This window comes from Pezoporus occidentalis, unplaced genomic scaffold, assembly GCF_034315485.1.
Source record: "Pezoporus occidentalis ecotype Australia unplaced genomic scaffold, CSIRO_AGI_Poc_V1 ctg135, whole genome shotgun sequence".
NCBI lineage: Eukaryota > Metazoa > Chordata > Aves > Psittaciformes > Psittacidae > Pezoporus > Pezoporus occidentalis.
In genome coordinates this window covers 2,206,803-2,223,714 of record NW_026913157.1, presented here as the reverse complement: position 1 = coordinate 2,223,714, position 16,912 = coordinate 2,206,803, and the positions used below count along the sequence as shown (strand labels likewise).

Genomic DNA, 16,912 nt, shown 5'->3' with positions numbered 1-16,912 from the left:
CTTATGTCTTACAATAAAAATTCTTAAAGCTCGGTCCAAAATTTGATTCAGTTGGCTTTGGGTCTAATCCAACAGACCAGATTTTATTTGGCTGCATTTGTAGGTCCTCAACACCCACAGCTGAGACCAGGTTTTTATAGATGCTCAGGGCTTAACAGTCCACAGTGGTGGTTTGAAAGTACTTGCAAAATCCAGTCTCCACACCTGGCAAAGAGACAATGTCTTCCAGAGACCATTCAGAGCACCTGCACTTCTTAAACTTTTTGTTCTGCTTCTTGAGCCACTTTCCTCTCTTCACCGTCAATGCGGCTTCGAAGATAACATCCTTTGGGCAAAAATTCTCTGTGGAGATTTCCTTTGTTCGCAGTTTTGTGTCTTTGAGTGTAGGAAGCTGGTGAACCAAGTTAATAATAAAAGGGATGAAAATACCAGTTCTTAAGAGGAATGTGAGGTCTAGGTTAAGATGTCATTCATATTTGTGTATCCAAATATCCTAAACCAAGAGCCTTTTATCTCTGTATTCAGGATCTCCTATGGGTTTGTACTGCCACAGATCAAAAGAGAATAAAATTTTTTTTTTTTTTTTTTTTACAGTTAACGGACCCATAATTTTGTTTTTCATCCTTCCACAATTCTCTCTCCTAAAAATTCCTAAAAGTGAATTGCTGCTGTTATTGATTTCTTTAGGCTTACACTGGGCCCATAGAGGGGCTAATGGGACCCTATTTGTGTAGTATAATTACAATATGAACATTAGGTTATTTGCTTGACCATGGTGGGCACTTGTCTTTCACTTCTAATGATATCAGTTGTAGAGAAAGGACCTTTGCCATATAGCTGCAAAGCAGTAATGCATGCATATATGTGGATGGGAAGTATTTATATAGTCATACATTATATCCAAAACCTGAAAGGTGAAGGAAGGAATTAAAGAAAATGAAACTGCTTTGAAAAGAAAAAATCATGAACTAGATCTATTTTTCTATTTTTTTTTTCCACTAGAAAAAAAAAAATAGAAGCAAGATGGTAAAAATGAGATTATTTCACGTGGTTCTGGTTGTTATGCAGATTGCCTCTTTATATCCATACGTTGAGCACATCTGGCTCCCTTGTGGCTTTGCTCTTTGAGCTGGGAGGAAGAATGCACAGTGAGATTAAGGGCAAAATAATGTGGAAGAACAGAAACGGAAAAACAGTTGTGGATGAGGTCTAGCTGGACTAAGGAGGATTTTCCTCAAAAGCCTACAAATATGTCTTCTCTTCCCTTAAACCTTCCCATGTTTCTACATTGAAAATTACTCTCTTTTTCTCTTGAATAACTTTGTTCTTGCCCTGGTTACCCCAGGCCACACCCCTGTCCCTTGGTTTTCTTGTTGGATTATAAACTCCTAAAGGCAAGGGCTCTGCTCTACCAGTTTGTGCTGCTCCTTGCACTGCGCAGCACTTAGCTACTGTGATAAAGCAAAGAATAGCACTACCCTTATTTTTCTGTTAAAGTAAGGACCCAAGACCTTCCCTCACTGTTTCCCAAGTGACAACTCGTTTGTGATTCACATTGTGTAGAGGCTTTGGTGTGATGTGAGCAGAGGGCTCTGGAAAAGCTCACTGGGGAGAACAGGGTTATAGCTGCAGGGAGCCTGATGCATCCTGCGGGGAAGTGCTGCAGTAGTACCTCTCTTGGTCCAAGCAGAACACAGGATGTGCAGCACTAAAGCACGTGGCAAGGTGACATTAGAAGCAGACTCTGTTGATGAAAGTCTTACTGCACCATTCTTTCTCTTAAACATGGACCATGATGAGACTTTCATAGTCTCCATGCCTTTATCATTGATATGATGAACCTTGGGAGCGGAAGATACACATAGACACACCTACACTTTCTATGCAAGCACACATACACAGGGGAAGCCCAGAAAGACTCATCCTGTGTCTCCATTTCCATCACAGAATAGATAGATGGACAGGCCCCTTTGAGTCAAGGTGCTTCCGTATTGAGTCAGGCTGCCTCTGTGCTGGGATGCTGCAGAGCACCTGCCTGTCTTCAGTCTAGGAAATCAGTGTTGAGGCTCACCAGAGTAATCTCGATCCAAGTGTTTTGGTCTGCAAAGCATTTATTGAGGGACTCTTCATAAGTGATGCTCTGCATTATAGTTTGGAAAAAATTCCTCTTCAGAAGAACTTTCTGGATCAGGTTCCTTTTGCTGGAAAAAGCTTCCCTCTGCAGTTGAAATGAGTTATTCATGGCTGTACAAGAGAGGCTGAAATGGCTGACATCTTTTAGCAGTGTAAGCCGTATCTTTTATTTGTTGTTATGCTTCCAGCTCCCCGTGCACTACATGACTGAGACAATGCACCAAATAGGTCACATGTGTAAAGTAAATCCTTCTAAGATGTTAGCAGCGCTGTCACTCTCTCCACAACCTGTTCTCAGCTCCTTTCAAGAAAAGTACTGTTAAGGCTATTTTAAGTCAGGTTTTTGAGGGTTTTTTGGGGGGCTCCATCCACCTTAGAAGCCAAATATATGAACTTTACTGAATGCTTTTTAGACACGGGAACACAGGGCTGTCTTTTAAATGCTTTCAGTTGTTAAAGACAAAGAAACCCAATGAGCTGTGACAGCCATATAACCAAGTCTCTGATAGTTGATCCTTGCAGTCTGTCTGTGGTTAGATATACAGCTCCCCCAGCACTCCCCTGTGGGCTGTCCTGCCTAGTGCTCAGAATGCAGGCTGCATGTTTTGGATGCTCTGCTGCAGGCTGAAAGGGACCTGGAAGGAGATGGTTTTGGACCTGAGCATTTAAAGGTTGTCATGACACTTGTTCTACTTACTGAGCACGGGAGAACTGCATTCTTGGATTCTGGTCCTCTCTGGAGTGCTGTTTGGCACACAGCTTTTTGTTCCACTGTGTGGTTTCAAGGTGAACACGTTAATTCAATGTGACCCTTTTAAGAAGACCAAACATCACATGCTACAAGAGGGAAACAAAGCCACTTAGTGGTATGAATCATGTTTTTAAGATGGAGCAGAGGTGGTGTTTGTGTTGCCATAAACAGTTCCATTTTCAGTGGAATGAGTCTGTCATAGGGAAGGTTTTGGACTCATTATGACTAATTGCTTTTTAAATTTCAGTGATTTTCTTTTTTCTTTTTCTTCTGGTTTGTTTGTTTCTTGAATTTTATTTTTTTTTTTTTTTTACCCTGGCTTACGAGCCTTGTGACTTGGTTTCCATGGCCAGATTTTTTTAATTATCTTGTCAGTTTAGAGTAATCTTAAAACAGTGCTGTTGAACAGTTTCGCTTTCTGTAAGGTTAAGCCTCTGCTCCTGAAGATTTGCCATCAGAGCTCCTGCTCCTCTGCTGCCTTCATCTAATTCATCTGCTGACAGAGTCATGGAAGAGGATGTAAGAACATGCTGTCCTGCGCTGTACTCTCGGTCTTCTAAGGATCTGTTTTATTTAATCTTCACAGGCTGAAATTGTACTCTCATCCCTCTTACAGCAGGAGATTGGATTGGCAGGTAGCTTGAATCTGGGTTCTGATTTCAGCCTGGGATTATAGAGGTTGCACAGAGAGGTGTTTTATTTCCCCAAGCTGATGATGGAAAACTCCCACCATTTTCTTTTTCATTAGCCTAGCACCCAATGGACAGTCTTGCCTTCCTAATGGCTTTGTTCATATGGGCTAGGTATAACCAGTGTTGAGTCAAAACTCATCATCATGTTGTGACGAGTTTTCTGCTGGGTAAATAACTGCTCCTGAATCCAGCCCAAAGCAGCCAAAGTTGTGATAAGAGGGGCAGTGACCATGGAGATGCGTTCATATGCTCTGCTCATGAATTTCAGCTGAGTCCTGCAGATCACTGTTGTTACTCAAGAATATATTTCATTGATGTCTGTATTAGAGAAGGAGCTCGACAGGTGGTTAAAAATCTTGGAGGATGGAAATATGGCATGTCTCTAAATAGTCAGGAAAGTGTTAGCTTTTCAGTGTGCAGTGTTAAGCACTGCATATTTCAAAGCCTTTTCTGCAGTTGTTATCCTACCTGCAGTTCTTGCTAGGGAAAGTTACTAGGAAACTTCTGAAATGTTATTACCAGGAAACTATTGAAATCTTATTTCAGTAACATTTGGCACCCTGAACTTTTTAGTATAGTTTATGCTTGCGAATATTTTGGGGGCTCTGGTTGTCTGGTTGGTACCATGACGGTTGTCTTCTGTTTAGTGGTGGCTCCTGCCCATGAGGAATCATTTAACAGTGGTGCTGCTGGCAGTGGGGAAACCATAGGATTGGGAAACCACAGGATATGGAAAGGGGAAGTAATAGCTAGGGATGACAAAAAGGACAAAACATGTCTGAATTGATTTGTGGAAGAGTGGAGCACTCCACTCTCCTGGAAAGAAGAAATAATTTCAGAAAAGCAAAGGTAGATGTGGGAATGTACCTAGGTAGATCTGGGAATCAAACAGCAGAGCTGTTTGATTTGTGTATGTTAGTAGCACATTTCGAAGGGATATTTAAGGACTGTTCAGGTTAAGCTGATGATGTTGGTATTAGTTTCGGATTTTTTTTTTCTTCATTGTCTGCAACCCTCAAATACACACAATAACTGATTGTCTTTGTGCTGTTCGTAAAACCATTTGGTATTATGTTTTCTGCTCACACTTTCCTTCGCTCCTCATAACTTTGGCTTCTACAAAAACATTTTAATACTTACAAATAAGGAAAATTGCAAACAATCTATGTTTGCATGCATCCTAAGTCTTACATACTTGCAAAGTCTCCATGTATTGTTGCAGGGAGGCAGGAAGAGAAGCTTTTATAATTCATGAGTAGTGAAAGCTTTCTTTACTTCTGCGATAAATATTCCAACCCGTTAGGTATACTTTATATATAACATTTACATCTTGCTGAGTGATTAAACAGCTATTTTTATCCTGCATTTCAGCCCACAACTCTCAAATGTTAATTAGTATTAGGAAGGAAGTATGTTTTCTTCACATGCCATAGCAAATGTGCTTTATATAATGATTACAGAACTTGTTTGATCTTTTGTTTTTACTGAACACAGTCTACAGCACTGACGGCAAACTGTTTGGTTTTAGTTTTCTTATGCCCTGGGCTGTTTTCCACTGTGTGAAATTGCTGAACTTTTTTTTTTAGGTGTTTTTTTCACAATCACTGAAACTGTTGGGGTAAGATAGGATTTCACTGTAAATTTTCTTTAAATTGTTGTCTTTCATTGAACAGTTCAAATAACCCATGCCTCTCCCCATTTTATACAAGTTTGAGGGCATGGTTAATACTGGTAATGTAAGAGGTTTGGACAGATGGGTTCAGAGGTTAAAAGCAAAAATATCTAAGGCTTTAGTAAATAGTCATTGCCAAATATTTAGAAATCAGTTCTATAAAACTTCCACAAATTGGGCAACTAGGAGAGCTTCTACTGCTGTTCCCACTCTACATTCATGATTAGAAATAATACAGAGAGAGTTTTAGCTAATAGAAATATACTCACAGAAATAAAGATTTAATTATAGAGTTCTTAAAATTTGCGCTATTACAAGCAGAGGAGAGCCACTGATTCAAACCCTCTAGATGTAGGAAGGAGAAAAGTATGGACCTGAATACAAATTCGTGACTACCTTTTGTACTTGGAAACTTAAGGTCTGACACTTTGCCTGAATATGCGTCTATAGTTTCTTGAAAGGTTTTCCTCCCAAAATATTCTAGGACTACATAAAAACACATAGAAGAAACTACTCCTCATGATAAACCTGTATCGTAAAAATGAACTTGAGGTTTCTCTCATTTAATTTAGAATAGACCAACTGTATTATTACAGTTGCTTTCTAGTTGTGAACCTGTTCATCAAGATTGCTGTTAGTTTTGGTTTTCTTAGAACCAAGCAAAGTGTCATCCTTCTTTGGAAACAGTTACATCCCTGGGTTGAAGAACTGGTAGGGCAAGTAGGCATATGCTAGTCAGTGTGGAGAAATTTGTGGGTTAAGGGCCATCTGTGAAATATTAGGATTTGGACTTGAACTATCTTGTACCTCAACTATATTTTGATGGACAGAACTGATTTCTGCAAAAATTGTGCATGTATTTTGCATCCTCAGAGGCTACAGATGCACATTCTAGTTGGTAATTACCAGGTCTGTGGTGCTTGTTCATTAACTAAGAGTATCTCTGGCATCTGGTGTTCCTACTTGAAACACACTGAGGCTTAATTACTACTGTGCAGCCTCTATATCTGTAGTTGCATGCGGATCTATACTTGTTTAGTGCAGAGATTTCCAAAAGAAAATGAAGTAATAGTTTAGGTTGGAGAAGGAAGAAAGAAAAACAAACAAAAACCCACAAAGAAATAAAAAAGAAAAAAACCCAAACACCACAAAAACAAGAAAAAGGAAAGGCAAGAGGCAAAGAACAGAAAGAGGAAGAGATGGATCCTGCCCTGTGAGGAGTGTGCGTCTTCCAACTCCTACTCTGACTGGTGCTCAGTCAAGGTACGGTGTTTCTGGCAGCAGGCATGTTCTTTTGGAAGAATTCAGAAAACTCAGTCTGTCCAAAACTGTTTGTGTCATGATCTGAGGCTTACAAGCAAGAGAGTGATCAATCAAAATACCGACCAGCTGCCCTGCGGTAGCCAAACTGAGCCCTTCCGAGGCTCCCTCCCTCCCTCACAGCGATTCATGTCCCTCTGCCGCCTTTAACGCACAAGTTCACACGGCTGGTGCCTCAGTGTGGGTAAGGCTTGTCACTGCACCATGTCCCCCAGTTTTTGTTTCGGTTCCTTTCTTCTGATTGTTTATGAAAGGAAGATATTTGGGAAGGAGGTGGGGAAGCAAGCCGCCTGCCCTGGCATAATGGGAGCTCTTGGAGCAGATGAGTGACAGCCTGCGGAAAGCACTGAACCAAAGGCCCTCGCAGTGGCTGAGCGCCGAGTCATCAATAATGTAGAATGAATTCTTGCTTCCCTGGGAGCTGAGAAAATAATACCCATCCGGAATTGAGCAAGCGGTAGGGGACACACCATCCTTGAGACTGTAGGTCTGGCAATCCTGAAGGGGAGAGCTCTGGAGAATTGAGTTTGTCCCTGTGCTGTGCCTGACTTCCCCTGCCCACTAGAAAATTGAGAAGTCAATTGGTCTTTTATTGTTACGGTTGAAATGACTTCCCCCCTCCCCCCAATTAATTTTTTTATTGAATTTTCAGAAAGGTAGATTTACAACTGCCAGCTTGGAGGAGGAGAGAGGGAAATAACTATAAAACACCCAGGCAGGGTGGCTGGGTGCAGGGGAAGCTGGGGTGCAGCCTGCACTGCCTCAGGCCCAACTGCAGCTCCATGCCTAAGGTAGAGGGAGGGCCTGGGCAAAGCCAGTGCCTTTGAGATGTGTTTCCTCCTCAGTAGTGACCTGGGCTGTGTGAGCATTCCTGTCAGTATCTGAGGAGGGAAACACAGGTGCTGTGTGGGCTTCGTGTAGCTGTGGCCCTGGTCCTGCTGGCTGCTTCCACAGCTATGTATACCTGCACTGCCGCTGTGCCCTCAGCTGTACCAGTGTATGCTCAAAACCACTGCTCAACTGTGGTTAATCCATTGCTCTGAAGAATTAGGCATTATCTATGTGAGAGATTTTATATGTAGTGTGGGTAGCTAGAGGAAGATAGACCTGTACATGTACATGTATATACACTGGTATGGTGATAACCCCTGTGTTCAGGCTGGCTACCACATGCAGTCCTTTTCACCAAGTAGGAAGCTGAGATGATTGTTTTCATAAAATGCCTTTATTTTGTGTATAACAATTTAGTTGTTGCATAAACACATTTTGGGTTATGGTTTACTCGTGAAAAATTTAGTTTGCTTTTTCTTTCTGAGGGTGAAGGTCCAGGCTAATGGCAGAAGATGTTGTTGCTAGGGGCTTTTTTTTGTTTCTCCTTGCTGTCCACAACCATTTTAACTGGAGATAATATAAAAGCAGAAGGCACCCCTGATACTCACATACAGTGGTTCCCAAGTGAATAATGATTTGTGAAGTTAGAGCCATGGCCCCAGCACTCACATAAACACAGATGCAGCTGCATGAATAATTACGGTGAAAGTGAGTAAAATAATGATGCTGAGGATCCAGTTATTTGTAAACTCCAATTTTTATGAATGTAGTTTTAGAGTAGGTGTCTGTTGTAATTGGTACTGATGAACAGTAATTGTTATGCTCTACCCGTAGCTATTTTCTACAGCAGGAAAATCTTACTGTGGTACTGCACAGAAGCAGCTCAGGTCACCTTGCCTGGAAAATCATTGAATCTAGTAATAAGTATTTCATCTGATTTTAATAAATGTAATCCTGACTGTTATGAGCTGTGCCATCTGTAACATTATGCAACGTATCTCTTACCTACAGGGGACGTGACATTCTAAGTGGAAGTCGCAGTGACGTGACAGTGTCTGATAGCTCTGCAGCGTGGAGGCAACATTCTTCTGCAATAGTAAGGCCTTTATTTGTTTTTAAGATATAAATTAATTTGCTTTGGCCTAAACCCCCTTATGTCATAGTTCTGATACCATTATTTAATTTTCATTTTATTTTGTTTTTGAAATGGCCACAAGTGAGATGATAACCTGGTCTAGCTAAAGCTTTTAGATTATAAGAAGTTCCAGATATTTCTGAGATGATCTTCTGATGCAACAATTTGGCATGAATGAAAGTCTGACTTCCACTTTAACAAACTGGAATTGGGAAATAATTCGTACTTATCACATATTTTATATCAAAGCAAAGATGACTGTGATTATTTACCAGAAATTGAAGGCATATGTCAGGGCAGGTTGCAGTCCCCTAAAAGTCTCTAATATTCTATAAGAAAAGAAATTGGGTTCATCTTAGATTAGATGGTAGATTCTCTTTGTTTGAGCTGTGATTCTGCCCTGTTTTGGCAGGCTGTGATTAGAAAGTTGTTATTTCATGCTTAATGTTTAAGTGCATCCCTGAAACAATGTGGGCAGATTAGCAAGAGTTGCTGGTTCATGTTGGTGTAGATGGTATGTTTTCACACATCTCCTTTGCACTCAAGGACGTTTTGCCAGTTACATCCCTGCTGTTTCATACATTACATTTGGCTTGCTGGGAGCTGGGGGGAAAGGGAAGGCTGAAGATTACATGGCCTCCAGCATTTTGTTTATGAGAGCTTCCTTCTAGTGATCAATGTCCACATGGGGTGGAAACAGATTTTCCCCTTGAGATGAGAATCAAGCAAAGTTGCCAAATGCACAGTCTTCCCTTTCAAACAGTCTGCTGCTTCTGAAGCTGGGAGACAAGCAGGCTTTGCTTATCCAGGGATGGAGGAGGCAATGGCAATGAACCTCAGCCCTCCTTACATTTGGGGATTTTCTGATGATGGTTGCTGTTGATCTTTATTCTGTTGTAGACACAGCCACAGATCTTTTACACGTTGAATTAACTAATGACTTGCCAAACTTTAGGTGATTTCACCTGAAGGCAGGTTTTTCTTGCTGTAATGAACCTAAAGTGCTTTAAATATTACGTGACACCCTCCACGTGGAATGAGTGCTACATCAGAGTAGTTGTGCATGTTTGCTGAAGTGTGGTTTAAGGGTAAGGTTTGAGACATGGAGTCACCCACTGAGTAAGGAACCAGGGTGACTGTCAGAATTTCTTAGGGTATGGTGGTCTTGGCTAGCCCCAGATAGCTGTCTTACTGTGTGTTTGGCAGGCAGATAGTCTCATGTTTTCTGGACAACAGCCTTGTAAGGTATTCAGATATTTTTGAAATGTGTTAATTAAGACAGTCAGAAAATTAAGTGAAGATGATGTGTCTGCTCAAGAAGTATTAAGACTACTGTGGGGTGTTTTATGAAGCTCCAGTCTTGCTGCTTTTGTTGTTGCTTTGGTCAGAATTGTTCAGAAGGCAAATGGCAAGAGCTGTAAATGATCTGACAGTGGGTGTGATGCAAAGGATTTCAAATATGCTTGTGTAGTAAGGACAATATCAGGGTTTAGCCAGGCACCATTGGCATCAATGGGCTACACTGTCTTCCCAAAGGCAAGGCAGGACCTGGCTACCATCTTTGTGTTTCAGTTCAGACACAACAGAACTCAAGTCTATTGCTGCACCCTTGTGCACTCCCTGTTCTCCTGCTGGAGAATTTGTACGTTCTTCCATGGCTGCCTTCCCTAACCTCAAATAATCAGTTCTTCAGAGGGAGAAATGCACATTTTGCTACTTTTTACATTGAAAAAAGACATATCAAGTAAACCACTAAATGTCCATGCACTGAAAGAGATTTCACTATAAATAGAATGAAGGAATTCATTTCACAGTATTGGGTCCTTTTGTTCACTTTGTTAAAAAGGGAGCCTTGTGTTATAGCTCCTTTCCTTCTGAGCAGATTTCAACTGTACATGAAATACCATCTCTGAGATGCAGATTTTATCTTAGTCTATCAGCTGTACTGCTATGTACGGGGTGCTGCTTTGTAATCCACTTGTGAAAATTGTATGATGTGTTATCGTATGTAAGGAGGATACAAATTCTTGCACAGATTTCCCCATTCGGCCATGGAAGTTGTACTGTTACAGGCCCTCAGTTTAATCCAGAAAAAGATAGCTGTAATAAAAGGAAAATAAGCTGTATTCAAGTACTCTATTTTTGCCTGTTCACCCTTTGACCAGCTCCAAACCAGACTACATATCTCTGATATGCTGCGTTATTTAAACATTATTGGGGGAATACTTTTTTTTTTTCCAAAAGAAAATATTAAAAATAAGGAAATAAAAGAAAAATAACACATCTTCTGGACTGATGGAGAATTTACGGGTATATAAATGAAAAGATCAGCTAAACTTTACAAGGCAGATATTTTATTTTACGAGCAGAATGGCTTTAAAATTTTCATACCACTATGCAGTATTTGCAGAATGCATATGTGAAAGCAGAGATCAGAGTTATAGTGGCTTGTTTAGAAATGCACTTAGATATCAGGAGCTAATATTTAAAATTAGGGCCTGAGTTAAAACTATATTTTTGGTATTTTACTTTCTGGAATGCAATAATTGTATACTGGGGTAAGCCTGAGAAACAGCATGCAGAAGTTGTCTTCCCAGTGAAATAGCTTCTCTAAAACTTACATGTTTAACTTGCTTGTGTAGTGTGTATCTTTTGCCAGAGGACCTACTTCAGGCATCTGTGGGATTAATCTCATTATTAGATTACTGAGATGTTTTGTATAATGCAGAAAGAACTTGTCTTTCAGTTGAGATGACCAGTACTTGAGTCTGAAGCTTATGTGCAAATCCACTCTAGCAGTAACTCCTGGTTGTTAGTGTGCTGGCATGCAGGGTCTGTGTGACCTCATGGCAGGCTCAGGGACAGTTTTTCCAGTGTATGGGGTCATTGTACATCCCTTAGACAGGGGCAAAGTGAAAGAGAGAAGATGCTGCGCTGACAGAAGAAGCAGGATTGCAGTGACAAGCATTATTGGCACTGCTAGGGGGGATCCAGGCTCAAATCCTTGCTCTGCATAAGTCAGAACAAGGACTGGACTTGGGTTTCCCAAGTCAAGATCAGGGATGTAACCACCAATAACAGAGCCTCTGTTTCTACAGAAAATTTGCTGTGAATGTAACTCTCAGCAGAATCCATTAATAAGACAAAATGTTTTGGAATAATGTTGGTCCAGTAATTTACAAGCAATGGTAATCAGTTAATAAAGCACTTCAGGAGCCTCCTCCAGGCAACGTAACCAAAACTGTCACCCTAGGACTGCAGATGTAGAAGACCTGACCTCTGCCATCAAGCTTGGTGCTCTTCTCTGTGTAGGGTTCAAGGGCTCACAGTGGGTTCAAGGAGTTTTTGTGAGGAACAGATGGTGTGAAAAATGAGGCATGAGGTCAGCACTTGACTTGTTACCACCTGCACAACTTGTAATGAGAAGTGAGACTGAACACAGTGGGAACCAGGGCAGGGGCTCTTGCCATAGTGCTTCTTTTCTCACCTGTGTAGGAGGGCTCACAGCCCTATTACAATAAAAATTGCACATTTGCCACGATGGCAAAGAGGAATTTTTACCTTTGGAAACACCATGCTTTTAGTGACCAATGGAGCTGCAGCCTCTCTGCTGGCAGCCTCCGGACTGCTCTTCATGTCACATCCCTGACATTGTTTCAGCATCCCTTGCTATGGGTGACTGTGGTGCACACTAAGTTCATGTCTCCTTGTAGTGTATGCTTCAAATATATTCATTAATATCCAGCAGATACGTGGGAAGGCAAGCAAGCTACCTTTCACCTAATGTTTGTAACACAGAAAACCTTCAATATTGAGAACAGATAGACTGGAAGGTGGGTTCACATCTCTCAGCAAGAGAGCTGTAACTTAAATCTAATACACCTGATCAAGGCTTTCTCTCTGCCTTGTAGGTATTTTAATACAAATGTGTCTTTCATTTGACTGATTGAAGGTCTCCAACCTGCAATAAATGAAACATCTGATCCCCTTGAATCCAAATCACTTTTTCTTTGATTTTCTTTTACTTCTATTTCTTCTTTCTTTGTTCTATGGCTAGAGTCGAATTTCCCTTTAGAAATTGAAAGAATGTGTGTGGGTTTTTCTGCTCCTCTTACAGTGAGCCTGTGTAAAGGTCGAGTGGCTAGTTGACTAGCATATTAAGACAGAATTCATTTCACAGACAGTCTGTAGTGATGTGCTTTACATATCATTATCACACTGAATTGAGGGAAACTGATTATACAAATTAGTTACTGTACATTATTCTCCAAAGCCTTTTATTTGCATAACCAATAGATTTTATGCAAAGAATATCCTGAAAAATGACACATGATCATGTAGAGTTGAAAGAAAGTTGTTATTATCTAGGTAGGAAAATAAGTAGGCATTATTCACAGTTTAAATTATTGTGTAGCATAGTATCGAGTGTATCAATTAGCTTATGCCAGGCATAGCCTTTAAAATATATTTCCTGTAAACATGATTGTGCCTGCAATCCTGAGTGCTGGGAGCTGCTGATTCCAATGTTCTTTATAATTATGTCTTTGTATGAATCAATCAGTTTAAATATAGAGCGACAGTCTGTTAAAGCCATGACCTCCGTTGGGTTTATTTTTTACTTGGGTAGTCATGTCTCTTTCCAGATGTCAGTGACATAATTTGTATGCTCAGCATTTCTTGTGTAGAGATTTTTGTAGCAGGGGCAAAGGAGGGGAGGAGGACCTTCAGAAAGAGATGGGAGTTGGAAATATTAAGCTGTAGAATCATTGAAAGTGTTGCTTTTAATCTGTAACTATAACCATGTTTGTAGTGAAGTGTTAACTCTCCTACACATGAACACCCTTAGTCTTTGCGTAGATATTGCGCTGGGTATTAAAATGTATGTCAGCCTGGAGAACAAAGAGCACGTGACATTATGGACTGAATTCATGGCTACAATAAAAGAAGCAATGAAAATTCAATAAGGGGACTGGAACCAACAGTGTCTTTGTACTTTTTATCTCTGGTAGAGTTTCCAGAGGAACTGTTAGTGATTAAGGGCCTCATCCTGTGCATGTTAGCAGGCTGCGCTGACTGCTCTGCGAGTGGCAGCAGGCGCTGAGAGCTCCTGCAGGCAGGACGCTGGGGCAAGAGCACGCAGCGCCATGCTCCCCACGGTGGGTAGCTGTTGGTGGGCTCAGGGGATTTGGCAGGATGTGACCCAACAGGGGAAGGAAAGCAGAGGAGAGCAGTCATGTGAAGTTCGTTTTGCCTTTATGAAACTTACTAGGGATTGGAAACATGCAGCAACATCCAGTTGGCAGAGGAGATGAAACACTGGTGTGTGCTGTGTATGAAAGCTACACTTTATGGTTCATAGGTCTCCAGTGTAAAAGTTCTAAAAATATATCCTTGAAACTGTGGCAACCTTTTTCACCATTTCATTTCCCTTACATTTCTGTGTTTGCAGTAAACACATCTTTGATGCTAAAACCAAAAGTGTTTTATGAGCTCTGATTTTTTTAAGGGAGACGCTCACCTTACTTTAACTTCAGTGGAATGGGATTGTGTTAAAAGCACTGATCCTTTGCTCCGACAAGATATTTGGATGAAGTCTGCTGCATTTCAGAAATGTTTCTTTTTCAGTCAAGGTCTAGGTTTATTTTATTAATCACAAAATTCTAGTTTTGAAGAATAATTATATGGAACATTCCATGTTGTATAAAGTATCTCTCTACATTTTAATTGGAAGGAATTATTTGATTTCAATATAACATGTTTTAATTGCATTCTTTGTGCACCTATAAACTTTAACAGCTGTAGACACTGATATTATTTGGGGAGTTTGTGAGATTACTCATCTAACATTGTTTCAAGGGAGCTACATTTTTTATTTCTTTTAAACTTTCTAAATAACGATCGAACTTTCAGCCTTTCCTTTGTGTTTTTTTTTTTCCTTGGATTAGTTTCAACTTGGAGTGAAAGCCAGGAATTGTGAGGTAGCATGGATCTGACATTTTCTCATGTACCCCACATATTATTTGCAGTAAGATTAGCATCAGGAGTGACTTAGATCAGTTGTCTTTGGTTATGCATGCCCTATGTTTCTCAGATTTTTTTTCTTTTTTTGGGTGGGGGGTGGTGGTGTATTATTTACTTTCTTCATCTGAGCGCATGAAATCAGCTTTAGCTGGCTGTTTGTATTGCAGAACTTGCCAGATAGAGTGTAGGTGGAGGATAAAATGAAAGCAAAGAAGGTAATGTAAAAAATGAGAGACATTGGAATGGGTACAAAGGAGAACTCATGTTCTTTGAAATTACAGTCCCGAAATGAGCAGCAATAAGCTGATAAAGCAGCATGGGTCTGTGTGGATAGAAGAGTCTGCTTAAACTCAAGATCTAAATGATTTAACCATCTTAGTGTATGGATTATAGTTGTCCTCAGCTAGGGGCAAATCCTGTCTCCAGTGACATGTGCACCCATTTAAAATCAATGGAAGCTGGAGATGTGAGAGAGCAGGGTCTGTGCTTTAGCTTTTGTCTGGTGTGACTGTTAGCGGAGAGTTCCCCTGAAATGCATCTGGATAAGTTAAACTTGTTACCCTTGTGACAAGAATATTCACATAAGTAACCATAATAGTATTAGCTCTCACAAAATATTTAAAGAATCTGACCTTTGGCTAGTAATATTTTTCAGATGTCACTCTGCTTTTGGCAGTATAAGAAAAATTACAGTTTTGCCCTGGATAGTGGATATATTTTGAAATGAAGTAAATGGCAGAACTGCAGCTCTCTTCTTCACCTGAATAAAACCTCTTTCAAGTTCAAAGTGTTCAGGTACATAACTCTAAGCTCTCTCTTCCTGGTGCACAGTGGGCTACCTAGCTTTTTTTAAAATTCATGGCAGGGTCTCAGAGCAGGGCTGGTAACCTCAGCTACAGTAACTGCTGCTTTTATTTCCCCATGACTTTGGTTCTCTTTTGAGGTCTCAGAAGACCACAGAAACTAGCTGAGCAGAGCAGGAAGACAGATGAAAGATGGAGATGGTAATTTTCAAAAAGAAATTGTGTTGGAACCAATGAGTTCTTTATGACTTCTACTTGAAAGCATGAATCAGACCAGGATCAATTAAAATTGCATCTAAATTGAACTAAATGAGCTTTTCCTGGTTTAGAGTTTCCATATGAAAGTTTTGCACATCTCTGAATAGCAATGACAAGCTCTCAGGAAGCTGAGAACATGAAAGCTTTGAAGAGGACAGTGATTTTTAAAGCCCCTGGCTCTCACCTTGCAACTTTGTAATGTTGAAGGCTATATTCTCTATGAAATATAAATACAAACAATATTTAAATAATGACTAGGTGCTCTTCAAAAGTTGTCTTAGTTATTAATGTCATCTTAGTACTTTAAAATTCATGCTGGATTAGGTTGGCTTTTCAAAAACCTACTAAGTTTTTAGGATTTTCCCTAGGACTTAAGCAGGATTGCAGGTAGATTCAAAAGGTTAATTCAAAAAGAATTAGTGAACTCCTTTCTCTGGAAGTGAAGTAGCAGAGGCTGGACAGGACGAGACTTTGCATTCAGTAAGCTGTCAGGTTGTATGACAGGTTTCCATTAGCTTGACTTTGCTGAGGTTTACCTGAGTTAGAAGGTGGTGAATTGGCAACATTCTGTGGTGGAGGTGTCATACTCAACCAAGACAGACATTTTATAGACGGGTAAGCAAAAAATGGCTTGAAAAATCATCACTAAAATTAAATTACAGTTTGAAATGTTTAGGGAGTCTGGGAAAGTCCTTGCAGTTTCTACTGAAATGTGTAATTTCCGACAAAGGACTGTTATCACTTAGCTCCTTTAAATCAATCAATAAATTCTTGCTTTATAGAGGAATAATCACCTGTAAACACAAACACTCCCTTGCAAGGCTTCTGAAGCCTTTGCCCACCAATGGGAGCACTTTTGTAGTCCTTGCAGTTCCCGTTTACATCCAAACCCAGCCACCAAGCACTCGGCTAAAAACTGCTAGTGTAATGTGAGGGCATGTTTTAAGCTGGAGCCACTTTATAAAGAAAAAATGCTTGCTTGACATAGACCAAAAATGACAGTGTAAGTAGATCACGTGCCTGAAAGGCTCTCAGGCAGTATGGATGTCTGACCCTCATGTCATCCTCTCATGACCTCTCACGAATTCCTTTGATCTCCCATAAAGCCATCAGCCTCCAGTACTGTCATCACCCTGCAGATGTCCACTCCACAGGAGGTGGTGACCTGCCCAGGTACTGGGGCTGTGGCCACGGCCATCGCCAGTGTGCTCCAGAAGCTGTGGCTCTGTACAGCCAAAACATTTGGTGGAGCAGTGGCATGTGCATGAATGATGGGTTTAATATTTAAAAGCTTAA

At 40.5% G+C, this 16,912-nt stretch overlaps 1 protein-coding gene and 1 long non-coding RNA gene across 2 annotated transcripts in view; one reads left to right on the top strand and one right to left on the bottom strand.

The window, feature by feature from the left end:
* LOC134158845 (uncharacterized) overlaps positions 1-13,641 on the top strand; it is an 89,178-nt gene extending 75,537 nt beyond the window's left edge. The window contains exons 2-3 of the long non-coding RNA XR_009962932.1: positions 8,411-8,495; positions 13,544-13,641. This is a non-coding gene — a long non-coding RNA (uncharacterized LOC134158845). The remainder of the gene's footprint in view (positions 1-8,410; positions 8,496-13,543) is intronic.
* IRX6 (iroquois homeobox 6) overlaps positions 1-16,912 on the bottom strand; it is a 163,541-nt gene that overhangs the window by 90,504 nt on the left and 56,125 nt on the right. The window lies entirely within an intron of this gene.